This window comes from Vulpes vulpes, chromosome 11 (assembly GCF_048418805.1).
Source record: "Vulpes vulpes isolate BD-2025 chromosome 11, VulVul3, whole genome shotgun sequence".
Classification (NCBI taxonomy): domain Eukaryota; kingdom Metazoa; phylum Chordata; class Mammalia; order Carnivora; family Canidae; genus Vulpes; species Vulpes vulpes.
In genome coordinates, this window is record NC_132790.1 from 27,713,032 (window position 1) to 27,717,732 (window position 4,701).

A 4,701-nucleotide genomic window follows, 5' to 3' on the forward strand; every position below is an offset into this window, starting at 1 on the left:
GTTCACAACTTCTTATTTTGCTTGGGAAAGAACATTAAAAAAAGAACTATAACTATGTTCTGTTTCTTGATCTGAGTGATGGTTACTCAGTGAGTGTGTTCAACACATCAAGCTAGACACATGTGAGCATGAATATTCTATGTATTTGATTTTGTGAAAAGTTTACTCAGAGAACTACCATATACTATCACACCATCATTTCATCTGAAAAAAAAAAAGACATTTTAATGCTATAAGTGGCATATAAAATGGGAAAGGCATAATCTTCATAAAGGACAGTGGCTAAGTTTATAATAGCATACTTGATATGATGAAAGTTTTAAAAATGGTGTTAAAAAAGATAGTAAAAAATTATGATAGCAAAAGAATGATATGGTAGTGGAAAAAAATTCCAGAAGAGAAACAATCAAAATTTTATTTTACAATATTACTCACACATTGGTTTTGTCAATTTAGAGATTCAGACAGGAAGAGTTTTGTATCTAGCTTTTTCTTAAGCTTTACTGCAGTTGACGAAAACCCTGTTTTACTTGATTATCTTGAAGGAAATGGAAACTACATCCAATGGAGTTCCATTGCATTTAGAATGTTCCGTGAGAGCTGAGAGGCTGACGACCATGGGACATAGAACCGGCAAGCACCCTGAACACCCAGTGCAATCAGACCTTTACCTGAAAGGGATGCCATAGACCAAGGAGACCTGTGTCGGAGCCCCAGGCCAGTCCAATGGTAAACTTCTGGGAACCAACCCTCTATCAGACTTCCTTATGAGAAAACTGAGGCCTAGAGAGACAAGGTGATTTACCCAAAGTCACAGAGCAAGTTAGTAAAGTGTTGGAGCTAGACCCCAGGTCTTTGGCCTGTTAGCCCCATCTCTTCGCCACTCACCCTGGCTCTGGGGCTCCTGGTAGCTGCTCCTTCTGACCCTGAAAACTGCTCCCAGGTCCTGCCATGTTGCTATAAACTCTTCAGGGCTCCAGCTCTGGTATTCAGAGATGGGCTGGGGCTGGGCTGTGGAAGATCAAGTTACCTGCTTGGAGAGGGTCCCTTCAGGAGCCAGCCGCTCTCCAGCTTGGCAGAAGGACAACTTGGCGAACTGGGCTTGTGGAAGGTGCCAGAGCTTCTACAATGGAGGGCTTCAGCCATCCAACACCTCCTTTGGGGTTGCTGTCACCAAACCTAAGCTGGCACCCTGGATCTGAGCAGAGGATGGCAGGGATGAGTGAAGGAGGGGGGGCTTGTTCAGAAGGCTCTGCCTACAGGAGGTGCTTGGTGTCTGCAAGAAAGCTTCTTTCCCACCTCGAGGGCTTTGCTTAGGCCATGCCTCCTCTCTGCTTCTCCAACCTCACACATATGCCCAGTCTCTAACAACTCTGCCAAGACTCTGATTAATGATGCCAGGAAAAGACTGCTTCAAGGAGCCATGGCCTGGTCATCTAATCTGTGATGTGGTTGGTTGTATGTAAGTATCTTTAAGTTCCTGTAGGCATAGAGAGAGAGTCTCTCAAGTCAACTCTGGTGGGTAGGCTCCCAGATGAGGGTGTAGATTTCTGGTAGCTCAGGTGGCCAATTCTAATCCTGAGCAGAGGGGTGGGGATCCTTAATTTCTCTACCATATGTCAGAGTGCCTCAAAATAGGAAGAAAATCCGGTCAACCACACACCGGCACGTGGAAGGTCTCCATCAATATTTGTTGAATGGATGAAAGAGTATTGAGCTTCAGTTTAAGATTATTTTAAAGAAAAGTTCCACTGCTTAAAAATAAAATCAAAGACCTAGTCCAGCTGTCCTCATCTGACAGAAAAGGAAATAGGCCCAGTTAAGGCCCTTTCTTGCTGCAGTATCATAAAAAACACATGGGGCCATGTGTGTCTTGAGCCCAGCCATTTGCACACTGCTCTTTTTTTTTTTTTTTAAGATTTATTTATTTATTTTTTATTTTGGAGGAAGGGTAGGGGCAGAGGGAGAGGGAGAGAGAGAACCTCAAGCAGACTCCCATCAAGTATGAAGCCCAACTAAAGCAGGGCTTGATTTCACAACACTGAGATCATGACCTGAGCCGAAACTGAGAGTTGGATACTGAACTGACTGAGCCACCCAGGCACCCCTGAGCACTGCTCTTCTGATGAGAGCCCATTGAAAGTCAGGGCTGAATACCCCATGAGCAGCACTACTACTCAGCATCCAGGGATACTCCCCATCTTCAGTTGGCACCCTGAGCATCTTGAAAATCACTGTCATTACTTAGGCTAGTTCACTCCAACTCACTCCCTTCTTTTGAATTTCCCCCAACTTCCCCATCCTCTGCTGCAAGCTATGTGACTTTGAGCAGTTCCTCAGCTTCTCTGAACTTCCATTGTCAAATTTACAGGAAGATTACTGACCTAAAGAATTGCTGTGAAGTTCACAAGGCCCAGCAGAGAAAGTACATGAAGAAGTCAACTTTCATGGGAACCTCACTCTGTACCAGACATGTGCAAGACTCAGAGCCATTTCCTGCACAAAGCACTACAGGGTTTAAGTAGAGATTAGATTCACAGGCAGGGCTGATCTGAATTAGAATTCTAGCGCTGCTGTTGACTTACTATCATCCCTGGGCAAGTCACTTAGCGTTTCTGGGACTTTCTTATCTGTAAAATGGAAATAATGATACCTACCTTGCTGGTTTGTTGGGAGGATTAAATACGAACCCTACAAATGCCCAATGCTTGGCATATAATAAGTGCTCAGTGCAGGGCAGCTTCCATGTGTCTCTCTCTATGAAGTGTCCACTGGACCATCCTGTGCACCCCCTCTCCCAGGTCCTCAGGTAGACAGTGGCCTCCAGCACTGAGTAAATCTTCAGTATAAGGCTGTGGAATTTCACTAACAGGGAGCACCAAAAGAGAGAGGAATGAAGAGGCCCCAGGATGGGGAGCTTGGAGTGAGGGCGCTGTGCTAGGCTGGCAGCCAGCAGGCCTGGCCCTGAGCCCTGGGCAACCACCTTTCTGAATCAGATCCTTCCCTCAGAACAAGCAAGCAGGCAAGCGGGCTCTGGCGGAAGCCCTGGCCAAGCACAGCGGAACCTTTGTGAGCTCTTGGCTCTCCCCACGGCTCCCCTCTTTCTTGTCATTGCCTACAAGGAGCCTGGGGAGTGGGGTTCCAGGCAGAAAAGCAGCTTCCAGGTGTCCTGGCCCTCATCACCTCCATCAGCCTCTAGACACCCTACCTGCATTCAAGGCCTGAGAGTCTCAGCCCCTCTCTCTCATCATTTCTCCCTCCTGCCTCCTCTTCTTCCTTATTTGGCTGCCATGCTGTCTTGCACAGGTGGTTCACTGTCCATTTGATTCTTCTGTAGAGGTGTGAACAAGGCCAGGACTGTGGATGAGCAGGGAGAGGCCTTCACTCCAGGAGAGGTCAGCATTTTCTTCCCATATTCTGCTGCTCCTAGAACAACACTTTACCACTGCCCCAACCAGTCCTAACCACTGACTTCAGTTTAGTCTTTACTGGCCATGACTGAGCCCTAAGAGTAACTTTTCTCCTCTGTACAAAGAGACAAAACTCCTACCTTGGGTAGGCCCTGCTAGGGCAATTTTCTGTCCACGCAGGAATTCAAAGAGACTCCCTGGATCTTGTCCTTGCTCCCTAATGGCCAGGCATCACTGTGACAGCTATCTCATCACCACCCAGAACAGGTTGGGCTCCAGGAACCTGAACTCTGAAACTGCCATCTCTCTGAGGTCTAGCCTTGCATGAATTGTTGCTCAGAACTCTCCTCTTGCCTCCTGGACCCCTGGGTAGTCCCCCCTCATTCCTTGGTCCAACTGGGGGAGGTATCTCTGTGACAGTCCCACTGAGTACTGTCCTACTCTCCCATCATCACCACCATGGCAGAGCCTCTGCCTATCTTATTCACCACTGGATTGCCAATACCTGACTGGGACCTGGAACAAAATAGGAGCTCCTCTACCAAGAACTGCCTGCTTAGGCCAGGTCCTCCCACCCCTATGCTGTCAGTACTTGAACTCACCTTCACTTTTATGAGAACACTGCATGAAAACAAAAACAAAAACAAAAAACAAAAAAACAAAACAAAACAAAAAAAAAATCCATAGGGGCACCTGGGTGGCTAGGTTGGTTAAGCATCAGACTCTGGATTTCAGCTCAGGTCATGATCTCAGGATCATAAGACCGAGCCCAGCCTTAGGCTCCGTGCTCAGTGGGGAGTCTGCTTGAAGATTTCTCTCCCTCTCCCTTTGCCCTTTCACTACTGCTCATGCTCTCTCTCTCTAAAAAATAAATCAGTGCTCGCTTTGGCAGCACATAGACTAAAATTGGAACGATACAGAGAAGATTAGCATGGCCCCTGTGCAAGGATGACATGAAAAATAAATAAATCAATCTTTAAAAAAAAAACATAAACAAAGTCAGACAAATGACAAATGGAGGAAACATTTATACAGAAGACAAAATGCTAATTCCTTTAATATTTTTATAAAGCAATAAGAAAAATACCTTTGTTCATATTCTTTATCCAATTAGAAAATTAAAAAAAAGAAAATTTACAAAAAAGAGAAAAATAAACATTTTTATATCTGTGAAAAGATGGCTTAATCTCACCCAAAACAGAAGAAAAATAAACTAAGCAGTGATCTATGCCCCTCAGATTGGCTTAGACCGAATAGGATATATTTATGAGAGATCTATTTGCATGTGTTC

At 45.4% G+C, this 4,701-nt stretch overlaps 1 non-coding gene across 1 annotated transcript; it reads left to right on the forward strand.

The window, feature by feature from the left end:
• The first annotated feature begins 4,286 nt into the window (after nucleotides 1-4,286).
• Nucleotides 4,287-4,389, forward strand: LOC112928773 (U6 spliceosomal RNA). Its single transcript, XR_003236782.1, has one exon. It is a non-coding gene; the product is annotated as a U6 spliceosomal RNA (small nuclear RNA).
• Nucleotides 4,390-4,701: the final 312 nt, after the last annotated feature.